Source organism: Saccoglossus kowalevskii, chromosome 1 (assembly GCF_978046115.1).
Source record: "Saccoglossus kowalevskii chromosome 1, keSacKowa6.1, whole genome shotgun sequence".
In the NCBI taxonomy this organism is placed as follows: domain Eukaryota; kingdom Metazoa; phylum Hemichordata; class Enteropneusta; family Harrimaniidae; genus Saccoglossus; species Saccoglossus kowalevskii.
In genome coordinates this window covers 8,000,788-8,020,876 of record NC_140641.1, presented here as the reverse complement: position 1 = coordinate 8,020,876, position 20,089 = coordinate 8,000,788, and positions in this window count along the sequence as shown.

Below are 20,089 nucleotides of genomic sequence, written 5' to 3'. Positions count from 1 at the left end.
TGTTGTCTGACAAGATATCGTAACGGTATATGACCAAAATATCAAGTCATTATATATTTCATTAAATAAGTGTTCTCCCCAGAAAAACTGCATACAGTATCAGTCAGTTTACATAACGAAAGCTATGTTTATGAATATTGTATTCATTGTTATGCTAAATTTGTTCTATTGTTTATCCAAAATTTTACAGTTGGGAACCCCTACTCCATAATGCCCTGGATAATTGTTAGACCCATTATGTTTTTAGAATACTGTATTTAAGTAACTCTTGCGCGTTTACGGTTAGGGTTGGATGAGTGCAGAGTTCGATCCAATTAGTTCGTTGCCGAACAGGACAGCTCCCTCAATCAATGAGAACCAATATATTTAAAAAGTTAGAGAATCTGTTTTGAATCTAGACGGTAACCCTTTCTTCCCGATGATCATCCAAATTCGTGGGTTTTCTGTCTTAACAGACCCTACATTGTTTGAGAAACTGGTACACTTGGACAAGAGTGGTAAGAATGCAGCAAACGATTTTTGTCAATCGTCAACGACATTTATTTTCGCGATCAAGGGGTTGCAATTAGTTCATCGACAGTTTACGCACGGAAATTACAAACGCCTGAGATGACTTGATTTGAATGGAATATGGTTTAAAGAAGGTGATAGAAAGAGTCATTTTAAGGTAGCGGGACTATTATTTGCATACTTTTTTTCATCTTCTAATTGGGACCAAACGACAACAAATAGACCCAGGAAAGTATATATTTCGATTCGTTTACAAGGTCAATGCCATGTCGGACCCTGTCATATCGGAGCTTAACCCCGAGACTTTATCGGAGGCGACGATTTTTGCTGACTCTACCTGTTAGGCTCCGATGAAATGCTTCTGCGCATTGCAAAATGCGTTTTTAAAATGTTTAATTCAATGTACATATTTGTTTGTGTTTTTACAAATAATTCTTAAAGGCAAATAATATATAAAACATTGACATTTCTACCGCTAGTAGTTTGTATAAATAAATGTCTCATTCCAAAATTATCGACACCGTACTGAACGTGACAAACTAAGGCTTACGAACTTCCATGCCCCATTTGGCGAGTCTTGGTATATCGTGGTTTACTGAATCAATTGCACAATATTAAATACTAGTATATGCATATAACCATCATAAAACACACTCGCTGGATGGATGGATGTGTTGTAAACTATCTGATCAATTAAACCTGTATCTCATCAAATGCACCACACGTATCAGTGTATGAATACATTAGTTGTGGTACGTTGTTATTTGACAAATCATTCCCCGTTTCTGTCATGGTGTACTGCACTCTATCTGGGCTATATGTTATATTTCTGGGGATATTTTCTTTAGAACTCTCTCTTGTATTTGAGTCTGAGCAAACTCTTCTCATACCGCGCCTTCTACCGTTTGAAGCCGCCGCCGAATCGGATGCGGCTCTAATACGAGGCGAGTCGCAGTGTATGTGGTACTCGTATTGATCCTGATTATTTTCAACGTTTTGCCCATGTAAATTAGTTGTCATATCCCCTGTGTTGGGATCGTATTCTGTGTTTAACGATGGTTCTCTGATAGAATCGTATTCTAACTCAACGTCATGATTCAAATTTATTTGAGTGGTATTCGCAAGTTGTTGTACTGGTGTCCTGGCAATGTCACAATCGTCTGTGTGTAAATTGGTCTGTAGTACAGATCCATTGGTTATCACATCTCCATTGGGAACCGTATTTTGGTCAGTAACCATTGGGTGTCTTTCATGAACTATCCGAAACGTCACATCAGGTATACTGTCATTATCATCGTCGTTGTTTTCATATTCCACAACGTCTGCCCGACGTCCATGTGGTGCCGGTGGTTCAGTCTCCTCCCGTATGATTCGAAGGGTGATATCCGGCAGACTCTGCCTGTGTAAATGTTCATTTTGCAGGATATCAACTGCTACATTGTCTAATCCTAGCGAGGTGGGATCAGCAATGCTACCCCTTGGCGTTAGGTCGGTTACTGACACGTTACTCAGAGATCTGTGCATTTCCAGCATTTCCCGGCTTGGCGATCCCGAGTAGTATCTGTACCGTCGAAATGACCCATGATCAGAAGGCACTGTAAGATAACAAAGTAATATATATGGAAAATTTAAGTTGGTATAAGGTGATGCGTTGTGTCATCTTGAGTAAACCAGGACGTCAGGTGTGAACATGATTGAATTGCTACATTTCTTTGCCCATAGTGTAAAATGCTTCCACCTGAACCTGTATCATGGTTCAAGGTCTGATTCCGTACAAAGCATAACACATTTCAGCGGTAATTCGATCTAGGGCTCCTAAGTTTAAATATCTTATCCCTACCTGATGGGATGGTCGGTGATTCACCGTCAGAACTGCTGTAATATTGATTTCTTATATTAGTTCCAACAGTGTCGTGATAATTTCGTAAGTGAGCTCGGTTGCTGTTCCTTATACTGGGTACATCCACAGAAGAATTGCGCACCTGGTGAGATAATGTCATATTGCAACCATTACTTAAATACCCGGATGTACAGATAACTTCACACAAAAAACTACACGACTTTCGTGTTTCTCCTTAAAAGAGTAAATGTCACATGACATATACACAAAGTGTACTTTATTTTATGAGAACAAATGAGGTATCAATGGTATACAAGGCCAATTTATGATAACAAAGAGATGTGACATGAAAAAAAAAAAGCCAAACTCGGAAACAACTGATGTGGGTAGGTGGGTTTTAACCTCTGAAACGACCCTAACCACCGTGACTTACATGCCTCTCTCGTAGCATCTCAGCTCGTTTTCTGTCCCATTTTACAGCGAACACACTGGACACAATGGAGATAATGGAGAGTTCTATTTCTGCCGTAGCCGTCATAATGAGCAAGATATTCACAATCAGTCTTGCAGTCTAAAAGAAAGATGACAAACAAAAAAGAGCAAAACATGATCGTCATTACAAAAAAATAAATAAAATGTGCCTTGAAAGTACTATATCACGTAAGCTAACTAAGTATGCGCGTAGTTGTACTGAATTGAAGGTAACAACGCTAATACTCACTACGCTAGGGGAGCATGTTTCACCTGGATCGTCTGGACATTCGTAGGTATCTCTGTCCTGAATGCTGCTCAGTGCTATTGAGGAGTTCAATATTAGGATAACCGCCATAACCACAGAGATGGATGACATTGAAACAAATCCACAAACCTTTAAAATGTAATATAATGTCTAAGTTCCTCTCGTTTTTCCTACACAAGTGGAAGTGATTGTGATCGAACGAGAATAAGCGTATGTCAGTATCTCATACAAAATAAGTTATGTGTCTGCTTTTTAATCTTTTTCAAGTACCCGCCTTTCTCTATATACAAGATCTGCATATTTTAGTACAGTCTATTTAGCAGAATTGTTTGACTAAAACCGGTATGACCTAATGTGACAGCTCAGAAAGTCGTCAAAATATTCATAAAGAAATTGTTTGGCAACGAATATTCCCTATAAGTGGTACTTTCTATCGACGAACGTTTCAGTGATGTAACAGGTTGGCCATTAGAAAGACGGGAAGCAGAACCCCCGAACAGAACAACATTTGTATGCAGATTCCTTTTTTTTTAAATCTCCCCGGCCCCACACTTATTTTAATAGTTAAACTCTTTATGTGTGACACTAAATCCACTGAACGCCAATATTGTTTTTGTCTTTAGTGAATGAAAATAATGATTTTTGAGCGTTTACTATATTGTAAATAGAGAACTACTATACAGCCAACCCCAGTTGTTACTTTGAACGATATTACTTTCGTTTAAATATTTAACTTTCGTTTGATGTCAGATAAGCTCAAGGGCGAGACAAGCCGAGCAAGAGAGGCAAATTTTGAATCTCATTTGGAACGTCATGAATAAAAATTGTTGATTACATTTTTTTCGATTCAACTCCGATTCTGATATTTTGCTGCCAAATCATAAAATAATCTATATATAGAGATAGAGAGAGATAAGAGAACAAATAACACCCCAGACTATGTTAATTAAAATATTAATTTACCATGTATTTATTTTTCCTGTTACGTCCCATGCCGTAACCAAGACTACCGGTAATGAAGAACTGAAATATCAAAATTATTAACTTTAATTACGAGAGCAATAGTTATATAATAATTTGTATCTAGAAATCAGTGACCATCTGTTAGTATGGAGCATGTTCAATATTTCCTCTGAACATCCGTTTTGCCTCCACATTGTGAACATGCATCTTTAACCGGAGGAAAAACGTCGCAACGAGTCGGCGACATGCATTCGTCGCATTGTGGTTACATTCAGAAGTTAAATTCCGGATCAAATTAATTCAACTTATTCAGAACTATTGATTCAGAAATGTCTTTACGAATGCAAATCATTGGCAGGGAAGTAATGTGACTTACCGCAACCCCTGTCCATATCGCGGTGCCTACCCAAAAGCCGTAACTCTGAGCTAACAGTGACAGTATACCCAGTATCATACTCAATCCGGCAGCCACAAAGTGGCCGCCACCGAGAATCAGAAATAATGTGGTCGGGACATTTGGCGGAAGCTCTGCACAAAGTGTGGGTCTTTCGCGCCAAGCATCGTGATACGACGGCGATGGACGGTCGTTGACGGCTGCGGAAGGCATGGTCCAGTCTTACGCCATCTTTTCGTTAAAATTGAACCCGTCTCTACAAACCAATAAAAGAAAACATGATCATTTTCACAACGATATTTACAAATAATTTTTCTAATGGGCTTTTATGTGACTATGAAAAAGACAAAAAGACACAGTAACAGTTACTTTCAACTAGATTTACAATTTGCATGTTTGGTCTTTATCCCATCCACTTTGTATACCATGGAGCTAGAAAGTACTGGTCACGTGACAATGTAAATATTTATATCGTTTATCTGACATTGGTAAGAATTAAATTACAACCACAACAACTCGATTATATATATATGAAAATGAAACGTCCGAATAGCTGTGTGCGTATGAGTCATTACATAACTATGTACATGTATATAACTCCGGATATAACTATGTTTTGTGAATCACGTGGCGGCCTTATTAGAAAATAGATTGGTACTCACCAGATTAAAAATAATGTTCATTTTACAATGACGCATACACGCACGGCAATTGTGTATGCCGATCCAGATCGACCTACGAACTACGAATCAATCTGGCTAACATGGCGGACAAACTTGTTTTGGGGATGTCGCCGGTTGTCAGTAACTGCTTACAACTCAAACAACTCTGATTATTTTCGCGACGTTGTATATACAATGGCACCGTGACGGTATCAGCAGGAACCTGTTAAACGTGGATCATTTCCCGCCTGGTACGGATTCTTGATCGACTCAACAATTACTGATAAAGTGTTATTCTGAACTTATCGTGACCTAACCCAGATGTGGAATCGCTCAGTGTGTCCACAACTTGTATCTAGTCTTCGTCCCCGTCAAGTATCCATCGACCACAGTAGTTACCAATATAGTAGGAGCAAAGGGGGGTTATAGATTTTGAGTTAGACCGCAGTTTTAGTCATCTACTCGCCCTCAAATAATCTAGAACACAACGCGTGAGTGTTGACGATATTTAGTATGCTACCTTCTGTTTAATATATAAACATGTGTACCAATATCGCCTACACGATGCCAACGCTAATAATGGTTAAATATTAATTGCTACTACACCAACGTTACATCATGTGACCTTCAATGGGACGACTCTCCGTAGCCAGTACGGCGGCTCACCGTTGATATTTATCTTATACCGGCACGGTGGTGCAGTCCGCGGAATCAGAAATAAGTCGTATATATTCATAAATCGGTATACTAGATTTGTTTTCTTGTTTAACGAAATTCCACGAATTCATAATATAATGTAATATAATACAATGTATAATATTTATAATAGAAAACATCTAAATTTTGAAGGTAAAAAAAAACACATCTTCACCCGATTTTTCTATGAAGAAATTCTCGGGAAAATGTGCAAATATTGAAAATCAGCTTGCAAAAGGAACGCGCGTGAGTAACCATTTACTCAAATAGCGCCACCGCCGGGTTTTAGAACAGTCTACAAAATTAATGTTTTCGAATATGTTCACGCCTACATTTTAAAGCCAAATGCGTTACTCATACATTCATTATTATCATTAGCATCATCTCTGTTCGATTAAATAATTACCGAACAACAGCTGTAATATCGTTACATGTACACTTCTTAAACTGTTCATGCATACTGCCTAATTTTATAAGTCTTGTGATTCTCTGACTATAATTAGTTTAAGAAAAAATGGAAGTGGCTATTGTATAGACAATTTGCATTTTTTTTATGGCGTTGTTGGCACCTGGGCTAGTACCCATTTCATGAATAAATTGCATAAAAGGCTTACAAATCTTCTTCTTCGGAACCACTAAACAAATTCATCTCTAACATTGTTTTTAGTCTCTATTAGAATCGTTTAAGGCCTGGTCGCGTCTTTTGGTCAGTTATTTCTTTGCTTTACAAACTTTACGCTTGCAGTACTTATCGGTTTCATATTCAGCAAACTCAGCAAAACCGGTAGTCACGTGACTTGTTGGTCATTTTGGTTTTATTGGCGAAAGATTGCGTACAAAATAAATAAGTTTTATCACTTGAATTTCTTACCGAACCCCAGTGGTCAAGTGAGCTGAGCTCCTTGTCTGGAAAACAAGTTTGGAAACGACCTCATAGTTTGACCGCCTCAATGAAATGACAAAAAAAAGCATAAATTCAAATTCTCAAATCGATGAGTCCCGTGGTTCAGCAAAACGTTTTTGATTAAAAAAACTTTACCATAACCAATAATGGAATAATATGCTTAAAAATGTATTACTGTTTGATAAGTGATGAACAAATTGATGTGTATAATTTGTTTCCCACGTAACTGCAACTCTGAAAAGCTCAACATAATCATGTACTCCGTCGTTGTTAGGTTACAATCTAGGATTTAAGAATATCCAGTAGTCATTGACAAGTGCTGTGTTTCTCTTACTTTTCAGTTGGGGTCCCAAGAAATCGGAAATCTGCGGTGTATAAACATCATGATTGTTATATGCTACCAACAGGGAATTGCTCCAACTCCAAATTTCTTTATAGACATACCTGTAATTTGCATACAGTATTAGTTTATTGTGGCAAAAAAAAAGTATTATCGCTACCAATCATGACCATATGTATCCGAACCAATTAAATGGCACATGATGTAAATGTCTTATCTTTCCACACGATGTCCCCTTCCTTCGCAAATACAGATGACGTTGCGTTGAGAAAGACGACGTTGTCTGAATGAGGAGATGACGTTGCGTTGACAGATAGATATTGCGGATGATTTTACACTAGGAAAGTTACGAGATAGTCACATCGCACCAACTGAAAAAAATAACATCCATAAATTGTAACGTCCAATCAAATATATAACCAAATAAACTATGTAGAAACAAAATCACGCTCTACAGCGTAAGATTTGACACGGTGATCAGTATATTGATGTGGCACAGTCGTCAAGTACAATGTGCGTTTGAATTTTGCGTGAACACACGATTTTACACACTCACACTCGCCATATGGAACACGACGCCGTGAGATTATCACCACTGTTTATTTGTTACTGCACTGATAAGTACACTGATGAGATGGAGATTTGATACAGCTATGATTGGGTGACTGCCACGACCTCGCTGACCCGTGAGCCACATTCATAGGTAATCGCCGACTTTGCTCGAGTTAAGTTTAAAGCTTTCAACGTGTCTGCCGATAGAACTGTTCATTTTTTTAAAAAAATTAAAATTCAAGAACGTCGCTATGACTACAACATTTTATGATTTCTCTGGATATTGTTTTTTTTTTTCGAAACTGCTTCAAATTATTTACTTTTCTTTCGCGTTTCTCGCCATTTTTAAAAAGTTGGATAAACTGAATATAATTTTGTTTAAATGAGTAGAATTCAAGTTAAGGACTTACATGTTATTGCATGGGACAAACAGGCTGTGGGGCTATTATGGGAATGGTGTTATTGTTATTGCGGTACGAAGTGGCAGTACCTGTCTGTGGCAGGCAGTACACACCTCCACCATCACGAGTGAAATGTACACACCGGTACCATGTCACTAATCATGAATATTTAATAGATAACATCATTCTAATCACCTGACCTGAACTTGACCATGTATTTGAAGAGGACGTTATGAATATTTATATCAGTCATGCTGTGGCACGAAAACTACCCAGTGCACGGTAAATCGATACATCTTTTTATTCCCACCAAAATTATACTTATTGCGAAATATTTCATTGAATATTACTTTTCGATTAGAATTATAGTTTATTTCCTGATAATTGGACAGTGTATATGGTTGCCCAATATCAATGTCACTATTTCCCGGTGTAAATTGTCTCAACATGCCGGCAACACAAAATTAATGTGGTAGATATTTAGAAGCATAACTAATTATTTTTTATTAATTTCATTTCCGCTGCTCCAACATACCATGCCACGTGGAATGCCTTTTCTGTTAATTAATATGCACACATATTCATTATTTAAATACCTATTTTCTAATTTGTAAATGGTATGTCCAATCGCATGTTCACTCATAATTCAGGTATTCTTTAGAATGTGGCGAAATCCTGACGAGCTGAATTAGACCTTCCACAGGGCTTAAAGAAAAGATCAATGTTGCGAATGTTTATAGTTGCCTAATATTATGTATTTATGTTATCAATTAAAATATATTTGTTGTTATAAATTGTGTGTGTGTCGAATTTAATAAAAAGGTTACGTACATCGCTATTGTTCTAAATACAAACGCCCTCACACGGCTATGACGGCCATTGGCGTAATATCGTCTGATTAATCTATGACAACATAGGGAGTATTCACTCAAAAACCCCTGGGGTCAAGATTCTTGCTTGTTGTCGGCAAACTATGTGTTCCAGAGAGATGCCGACCTGCAAATATTATGGGCGCGTAAGGATCGGCATGGCAAAACAAAAAACTTTCCCGTGTCCTTAAAAAGGAAGGTCTTGTATGGGAGACAAACATTGGATTGTTGTTAAGTTGTCTGCTGGTCAATTAATTTAAATACACAGTAACTCTGCTGGTCAATTCATTTAAATACACAGTAACTCTGCTCGTTAATTCATTTAAATACACAGTAACTCTGCTCGTTAATTCATTTAAATACACAGTAACTCTGCTCGTTAATTCATTTAAATACACAGTAACTCTGCTCGTTAATTCATTTAAATACACAGTAACTCTGCTCGTTAATTCATTTAAATACACAGTAACTCTGCTCGTTAATTCATTTAAATACACAGTAACTCTGCTCGTTAATTCATTTAAATACACAGTAACTCTGCTCGTTAATTCATTTAAATACACAGTAACTCTGCTCGTTAATTCATTTAAATACACAGTAACTCTGCTCGTTAATTCATTTAAATACACAGTAACTCTGCTCGTTAATTCATTTAAATACACAGTAACTCTGCTCGTTAATTCATTTAAATACACAGTAACTCTGCTCGTTAATTCATTTAAATACACAGTAACTCTGCTCGTTAATTCATTTAAATACACAGTAACTCTGCTCGTTAATTCATTTAAATACACAGTAACTCCGCTCGTTAATTCATTTAAATACACAGTAACTCTGCTCGTTAATTCATTTAAATACACAGTAACTCTGCTCGTTAATTCATTTAAATACACAGTAACTCTGCTCGTTAATTCATTTAAATACACAGTAACTCTGCTCGTTAATTCATTTAAATACACAGTAACTCTGCTCGTTAATTCATTTAAATACACAGTAACTCTGCTCGTTAATTCATTTAAATACACAGTAACTCTGCTCGTTAATTCATTTAAATACACAGTAACTCTGCTCGTTAATTCATTTAAATACACAGTAACTCTGCTCGTTAATTCATTTAAATACACAGTAACTCTGCTCGTTAATTCATTTAAATACACAGTAACTCTGCTCGTTAATTCATTTAAATACACAGTAACTCTGCTCGTTAATTCATTTAAATACACAGTAACTCTGCTCGTTAATTCATTTAAATACACAGTAACTCTGCTCGTTAATTCATTTAAATACACAGTAACTCTGCTCGTTAATTCATTTAAATACACAGTAACTCTGCTCGTTAATTCATTTAAATACACAGTAACTCTGCTCGTTAATTCATTTAAATACACAGTAACTCTGCTCGTTAATTCATTTAAATACACAGTAACTCTGCTCGTTAATTCATTTAAATACACAGTAACTCTGCTCGTTAATTCATTTAAATACACAGTAACTCTGCTCGTTAATTCATTTAAATACACAGTAACTCTGCTCGTTAATTCATTTAAATACACAGTAACTCTGCTCGTTAATTCATTTAAATACACAGTAACTCTGCTCGTTAATTCATTTAAATACACAGTAACTCTGCTCGTTAATTCATTTAAATACACAGTAACTCTGCTCGTTAATTCATTTAAATACACAGTAACTCTGCTCGTTAATTCATTTAAATACACAGTAACTCTGCTCGTTAATTCATTTAAATACACAGTAACTCTGCTCGTTAATTAATTTAAATACACAGTAACTCTGCTCGTTAATTCATTTAAATACACAGTAACTCTGCTCGTTAATTCATTTAAATACACAGTAACTCTGCTCGTTAATTCATTTAAATACACAGTAACTCTGCTCGTTAATTCATTTAAATACACAGTAACTCTGCTCGTTAATTCATTTAAATACACAGTAACTCTGCTCGTTAATTCATTTAAATACACAGTAACTCTGCTCGTTAATTCATTTAAATACACAGTAACTCTGCTCGTTAATTCATTTAAATACACAGTAACTCTGCTCGTTAATTCATTTAAATACACAGTAACTCTGCTCGTTAATTCATTTAAATACACAGTAACTCTGCTCGTTAATTCATTTAAATACACAGTAACTCTGCTCGTTAATTCATTTAAATACACAGTAACTCTGCTCGTTAATTCATTTAAATACACAGTAACTCTGCTCGTTAATTCATTTAAATACACAGTAACTCTGCTCGTTAATTCATTTAAATACACAGTAACTCTGCTCGTTAATTCATTTAAATACACAGTAACTCTGCTCGTTAATTCATTTAAATACACAGTAACTCTGCTCGTTAATTCATTTAAATACACAGTAACTCTGCTCGTTAATTCATTTAAATACACAGTAACTCTGCTCGTTAATTCATTTAAATACACAGTAACTCTGCTCGTTAATTCATTTAAATACACAGTAACTCTGCTCGTTAATTCATTTAAATACACAGTAACTCTGCTCGTTAATTCATTTAAATACACAGTAACTCTGCTCGTTAATTCATTTAAATACACAGTAACTCTGCTCGTTAATTCATTTAAATACACAGTAACTCTGCTCGTTAATTAATTTAAATACACAGTAACTCTGCTCGTTAATTCATTTAAATACACAGTAACTCTGCTCGTTAATTCATTTAAATACACAGTAACTCTGCTCGTTAATTCATTTAAATACACAGTAACTCTGCTCGTTAATTCATTTAAATACACAGTAACTCTGCTCGTTAATTCATTTAAATACACAGTAACTCTGCTCGTTAATTCATTTAAATACACAGTAACTCTGCTCGTTAATTCATTTAAATACACAGTAACTCTGCTCGTTAATTCATTTAAATACACAGTAACTCTGCTCGTTAATTCATTTAAATACACAGTAACTCTGCTCGTTAATTCATTTAAATACACAGTAACTCTGCTCGTTAATTCATTTAAATACACAGTAACTCTGCTCGTTAATTCATTTAAATACACAGTAACTCTGCTCGTTAATTCATTTAAATACACAGTAACTCTGCTCGTTAATTCATTTAAATACACAGTAACTCTGCTCGTTAATTCATTTAAATACACAGTAACTCTGCTCGTTAATTCATTTAAATACACAGTAACTCTGCTCGTTAATTCATTTAAATACACAGTAACTCTGCTCGTTAATTCATTTAAATACACAGTAACTCTGCTCGTTAATTCATTTAAATACACAGTAACTCTGCTCGTTAATTAATTTAAATACACAGTAACTCTGCTCGTTAATTCATTTAAATACACAGTAACTCTGCTCGTTAATTCATTTAAATACACAGTAACTCTGCTCGTTAATTCATTTAAATACACAGTAACTCTGCTCGTTAATTCATTTAAATACACAGTAACTCTGCTCGTTAATTCATTTAAATACACAGTAACTCTGCTCGTTAATTCATTTAAATACACAGTAACTCTGCTCGTTAATTCATTTAAATACACAGTAACTCTGCTCGTTAATTCATTTAAATACACAGTAACTCTGCTCGTTAATTCATTTAAATACACAGTAACTCTGCTCGTTAATTCATTTAAATACACAGTAACTCTGCTCGTTAATTCATTTAAATACACAGTAACTCTGCTCGTTAATTCATTTAAATACACAGTAACTCTGCTCGTTAATTCATTTAAATACACAGTAACTCTGCTCGTTAATTCATTTAAATACACAGTAACTCTGCTCGTTAATTCATTTAAATACACAGTAACTCTGCTCGTTAATTCATTTAAATACACAGTAACTCTGCTCGTTAATTCATTTAAATACACAGTAACTCTGCTCGTTAATTCATTTAAATACACAGTAACTCTGCTCGTTAATTCATTTAAATACACAGTAACTCTGCTCGTTAATTCATTTAAATACACAGTAACTCTGCTCGTTAATTCATTTAAATACACAGTAACTCTGCTCGTTAATTCATTTAAATACACAGTAACTCTGCTCGTTAATTCATTTAAATACACAGTAACTCTGCTCGTTAATTCATTTAAATACACAGTAACTCTGCTCGTTAATTCATTTAAATACACAGTAACTCTGCTCGTTAATTCATTTAAATACACAGTAACTCTGCTCGTTAATTCATTTAAATACACAGTAACTCTGCTCGTTAATTCATTTAAATACACAGTAACTCTGCTCGTTAATTCATTTAAATACACAGTAACTCTGCTCGTTAATTCATTTAAATACACAGTAACTCTGCTCGTTAATTCATTTAAATACACAGTAACTCTGCTCGTTAATTCATTTAAATACACAGTAACTCTGCTCGTTAATTCATTTAAATACACAGTAACTCTGCTCGTTAATTCATTTAAATACACAGTAACTCTGCTCGTTAATTCATTTAAATACACAGTAACTCTGCTCGTTAATTCATTTAAATACACAGTAACTCTGCTCGTTAATTCATTTAAATACACAGTAACTCTGCTCGTTAATTAATTTAAATACACAGTAACTCTGCTCGTTAATTCATTTAAATACACAGTAACTCTGCTCGTTAATTCATTTAAATACACAGTAACTCTGCTCGTTAATTCATTTAAATACACAGTAACTCTGCTCGTTAATTCATTTAAATACACAGTAACTCTGCTCGTTAATTCATTTAAATACACAGTAACTCTGCTCGTTAATTCATTTAAATACACAGTAACTCTGCTCGTTAATTCATTTAAATACACAGTAACTCTGCTCGTTAATTCATTTAAATACACAGTAACTCTGCTCGTTAATTCATTTAAATACACAGTAACTCTGCTCGTTAATTCATTTAAATACACAGTAACTCTGCTCGTTAATTAATTTAAATACACAGTAACTCTGCTCGTTAATTCATTTAAATACACAGTAACTCTGCTCGTTAATTCATTTAAATACACAGTAACTCTGCTCGTTAATTCATTTAAATACACAGTAACTCTGCTCGTTAATTAATTTAAATACACAGTAACTCTGCTCGTTAATTAATTTAAATACACAGTAACTCTGCTCGTTAATTCATTTAAATACACAGTAACTCTGCTCGTTAATTCATTTAAATACACAGTAACTCTGCTCGTTAATTCATTTAAATACACAGTAACTCTGCTCGTTAATTCATTTAAATACACAGTAACTCTGCTCGTTAATTCATTTAAATACACAGTAACTCTGCTCGTTAATTCATTTAAATACACAGTAACTCTGCTCGTTAATTCATTTAAATACACAGTAACTCTGCTCGTTAATTCATTTAAATACACAGTAACTCTGCTCGTTAATTCATTTTTAGTGAAATCTCGAATTTAAATCATTTCAATCTTTCCTGACTCCTAAATTAAAGTCGAATTTAGGTTTACAGTCATTGACGCCTATTCAAGAGTATGGTGTTCATTGTGGCTAGCGTGATAGGGTAAACTCCCCCCCACTCCCTATATTTGGTGGGGCTAAGCTTGTTCCCTCATTTTTTTTGACCCCCCCTATCTAGGGAAAAGAAGAAAATTTAACCCCCCCCCCTTTCACGGGCTTTTCCGATGAATTTCACCCCCTATCTAGGGAACTTTTCAGTCTAAAACTCCTTTTAAACCCCCCTTTTTGTATATCTCGGGAAGTGTTTTGAAATACACCCCCTATTTTGAGAATCTCGGGAAAACAAGCAAAAAATACCCCCTTTTCTACGATTTCCTCGGGGAAAATGTTCCCGAGACAGAACGTCAAAAAGTACCCTCTTTCCCGAGAAAATGGGAACGCGCATGCGGCCCCCTATGGATCCTGAGTGGGGGGGGGTAAACTTTGTTACTTCAAGGCTCAGTTTATCTTTAGAAAACAACTATTTGTTTTATTTAAATAAAATCATCCTGTAATCCCATCAAAATCAATGCTACTATCCGTAAATCTCTTCCGTGTTACGTTTGTCATGAAGGCGCTGAACTGTCAATGACATATTTAAATGTCATTGATCTATGGTAATTTGAACACGTTGGCACAATCCAGCATTTTGATTGATTAATAAGCGAATATCTGGTCAAAGAACACAGTTTCAGGTCAACTCGTGTATGGAAAATATTGTATCTGTATGGCAGAAATGGTATACGTATATGTGTGCGTTGTTTCAAATATTTACTTCCATGTATATTGATAATACATCTGCCGCAGACACATGTATATGAATGAAAAATGTTTACACTCACAATTTAAATCAGTATGTTTATTGGTAAGTAATACACACAAATAAGCTGCGACTATACTATTATAATTAAGGTTATACTAAACATTACCGTGTTGTTCACTTGGCACCACAGATAATGTTGCCTTAGTCTTATATAGAATGAAAATACTTATAATGGTGAAAATACAGTTCGTGATCATTTATCAAAAAAAAGAAAAGAAATGCATTAAAAATCTATTTAGTATAAATAGACGTGGTATGCAAGCCCCGCTATAGATTGACAGTATCCAATTGTCAATAATTGTAATATTAGAGTCGATTTAGTCATTCCAATTTTGTTAGACTTATTTGTTCTCGTTAAATGTGTAATTTACTCAAATGTGTTACTTGAATATATTCGGCTGAAACCTCAACATTAACCCCAAGTTGGCAGATTTTACCACAATTAACTGTATGTCGCACGCCCTCAAACACTTAGCGCTTAGTGCTATATCTGAGGGAAATGATGTGTTTATTGCAACCACAATCCCTCAAGGTACTGTGTTGCAACGAAGACCAGATCGGGCAAGTCGATATGTTATCAGTTTCAATTGTTTTGTCAGTTTACTAAAAAAAGTTTGCACAAATATTTAGACATTCGATCGTCTTCATTCACTTGCCCACAAATAGTTTTCAATAATGAAATAAGAAATTTTGGAAACGCGTAAGCGAATATAGAACTTCTGTTCTTGACTCCGGTATGATCAGCGCGAAGCCTATACACCGTTATTGTTTCGATCTGAGATGAGCTGCACCACCTTCACATTTATGATACAGCAACGCTGATTGGTGGCGCCAGCTCTATGGCGCGCCCAATTAAATTACTAAATTTAACTGCAGTGAAATACAGCTTTTTCTAACACGATCACGCACGGGTTTGTGGGCCGGTTATGAATGACCGGCTTTAGCGAAACCGTGCGATTCTGGCGATTGTAATAATGACGTAATAAGACATTACCTGCCAGTCAATTGAACATTTGTACATTTCGTGATGAACACCAGTTACTTATAAGTGGCTCAAAACTTCAAACGAAAGTTACTTCCCCGGGTTACTTCATTATGTAAGTAATTCCATGGTACATTATGGTATTAGATTGCGCAATACTTGACACAGTCGTCACGACGCGCCCTGGACGCTATGGGCCCCATGCGACGTATGTAACGCATGTGAATGCTTTCTTTTCCACAAAATTCGAAGGCGCACTACACGAGGACTGTGGCACATAAAAGGGTAAGTAAATAAGACAGAATACACGGCAAGGTAAATACTGCGTGCGTGACTCGATCCGACAATCACGTACCTCACCTAGCTACCGTGACGTCACGCAGCGTCTTTCGCTCGGACACCCCACGTACTACCCACGTCACACAAGACGGACATACATCTTGTGCTTAAAAAGAGCATATGCATGGCTCAAATTCAGCCACAGCTGAACCAACACTACTATTATATCCAATTGTAGAAATACTTAATACTCGAAACGAAGCTTACTCAACCTAGTACTCTCTACGTCAAACAGGTTATGGCGCGATATAAAACCGGCGGTTATAACATTAACACATGAATTTCCATATTCAATAATATAATAATAATTTTATTAATTGTATAATGGCCTCCGGCCCATTACAATCATGCAAATTAATTATTGACAAGAAATAAATTTACATTACAAAATATGTATGAAAATATAGATGAAGAGTGTGTCAATACATAATATAGGCTCTATATAATAATGTGATGGGGATATTAATATATATATACATACAAGCTTATTAGGTTATTCTCATTTGATCTTTGATTAAAAAACACTTATAAATAAATAGAGCCAAAGAGTTAATGATTTGGCTTTTAGAGGAACTTAATAGTTGTACTAGAGTATTCAAATTTGGGGGTTGTGTCTCATTTGGAAGATACTTTTTCCTGATTGTGTCCCATGCAGTGCATTTTAGTAAAAAATGATATTCATCATCAATTTCTTGCAGGCACAAATGACAAATACGGCCCTCCCTAGGGATATTATTATGTCTGCCTCTTTCTATTTCTAATGGGTGGCACGCACATCTTAATCTTGCTATTGCTCTGCGCAATTTTAATTGTGGCAATGACACATAGTTTTCAATCCCAAAATTTGTTTTGTATTGCCTATAATACTGCGTTTTTTTGACAGAACAAACGTCTATATACCAATCTGTAATTCCAGTATCTTTGACCCTTTCACAAACTTTATACAAGAACATATCAGAGTCCCCCACCCCTTGATTAAACCAGACATAACCAAATCCATATTTAAATAGCAGTTCTTTAATTTCTGTGGCCCATGACCTTTGTCCTTTTTCGTCCAGTGAAAGTAGCATCCGGTAAGCTTTCTGGGGTAATCTGTTTTCATCCATGCTAGTAATTTTTAACCAATATTTCACACATCGTTTAACATGGTAACAAAATAAGGGTAGCCTCCCACAATCCCCTAATACTGTACAAGTTGGAGCATTTTTACCTACACCGAGGTATTGCCTACAATAAGATGTATGTACACTTTCTAAATGTTGATATTGACCATATCCCCAAATTTCAGACCCATATGTAAGTACTGGTTGAATTAATGTGTCAAAAATCTTAAAATACAAGTCTGCTTTAAAACATTGCATATTTCCTAAGTATCTTTTGATTGCAATCAATTTCTTTTTGCCTTTTATAGCTAAATTTTCTGTGGTAATATTAAAGGAGCATTTACATGACATTGCCAATCCCAAGTATTCATATGAACTAACAGTACTAAGTTGCTTGTTCCCGAAGTACCACTTTTCATATTTACTGAGATATCCCCCATTTCTGTATACTACAATTTTAGTTTTATTTAAGTTGATATTTAGATCCCACTTGTTTGTAAACTCATACATCATACTAATTAGTCTTTTCAAGCCCAAAACAGAATTTGAAAATAAAGCAATGTCGTCAGCATACAATAATGAAAACAACTCTAACATGTCGTTCGGGATCAATTGTATTCCTCTATACCCAGAGTCATCCAACATGCTTTGTAGCTCATTAATGTAAAATGAGAATAAAATAGGGCTGATCATGCACCCTTGTCGAACCCCATTCTTCAATTCAAAGAATCTCGAAGTGACTCCTCCTTCACGAACACATGATTTGACGTCTTTATAAATACTTTGTAAAATTACATACATTTTCCCGTTGATACCATTATTGGCCAGTCTAAACAATAAAAAATCCCTGTTAACAGAGTCGAATGCCTTCTGGAAATCTATATAGAGGCAATACAATTTCCCTCCTTTCCTGGCTAACTGTTTCTGAATTATGGCATATAATGTAAATATTTGATCAATAGTTGAATAGCCCTCCCTAAATCCAGCCTGTGTCTCTGGGATTATATCAAAAACCCTTGCCCATTTTGATACTCGTGCTTCAATGATACTGGTGAAGATTTTTCCAAATATACTCATGAGTGATATAGCTCTATAGTTACCGGGATCATTTCGACTGTTTTTCTTGTGGATAGGAATAATAATACCTTTTGACCAACCTTCCGGAAAGATACCGGTATTAAAAATTAAGTTAAAAAGGGCATTCAAAAATGTTATCGACACATCACATGAAAATTTTAAAAATTCAGCGATTAAAAGGTCAGGACCTGCAGATTTGCTATTTCTAAGTTTATGTATTGACTGAATAATTTCTTCATTCGTTATTGGCACATTCAATGATGTGTCAGTTTCCCCAAATTCTGGAGAATGCGGATCAAAACTATACAGAAAGTTTTTAACTTCAGTAAGATGCTCTCGATCTATGTTATTGTTACATGAATCCTGGTTATACAGTTTTTCGAAGTACATGGCCCAATCTTGTAATGGGATTATAGATGTTTGATTTTTACTCTTATTCTTTCTAATAGTTTCCCAGATACATTTTTCACTTGTTATGTTTTCTCTAATTGTATCCTGCAATTTTTCGTTATATGTATGTTTCTTTTTTCTCACCAGTGAGCGAAATGAATTACGGGCACTTCTGTAGTTATTTAAATCAATCTCACGACCAGTATCACGATATCGACGTAAACGGGAAAGTTTATATAATTTTGCCATGCGACATTCCTCATCATACCATGGTAGTTTATTTTGTCTGTGTGAAGATAATCATTTGTTAGGGATCTGTACTTGCATAATTTCTCCCGATTCTTTTAAAATATCTGTAAATTGGGTAACTGTTTCGTTTAAATTATGAGCCCCGAGTTGATTAGTCAATAAATTAATTTCAGCAGTTTTCTCCAGAACACGTGTTTTATAAATTTGCAATAGTTCGTTGTTCCAACGAAATTTCACAATGGAATTATTTCCGATCGAATTTTCGTCTGAATTAAGTACACCAGAAATTCTAAGTTTATAACAAAGTGGAAAATGGTCAGACTCACTCCTGACTGGTATTGTGAAGGATGTCACATAGCCATACAAATTTCAATATTCAAAACTTATTATAAACTTTTTTTTTTAATTGTGGGGGCGATTTAAGTGCGTGATTGTCTTCTTTGATAACCGGGTCGCTAATCGAAAACACTTCATAGCCCGCCCTCTATAGACTCAAATAATGCTTAGCATTGTTTGATATTATCACAGTCCCTCTATCCCAGTCGATAGATGGATAGAGGGATTGTGATATTATGTTATAAGATCTCCGGCGATTCATTGGTTTGTACTTCGTCTATCCTGATTTTAAAAGCTCTACATCACAATATGATTTTAATAAACGACCTGGTGAAATGTAACTCCAATCCCATGACGATAGAGCTCGTGTTTCCTATCATGTACATTTATCTTCAACAAGGCAATGCAATCAGTGAAGTTTTTAGCAAAGTTCCTAATTTACCGGAAAACCACAACTCTGTTTCTGAAAATAGAATCCATTTCCGGA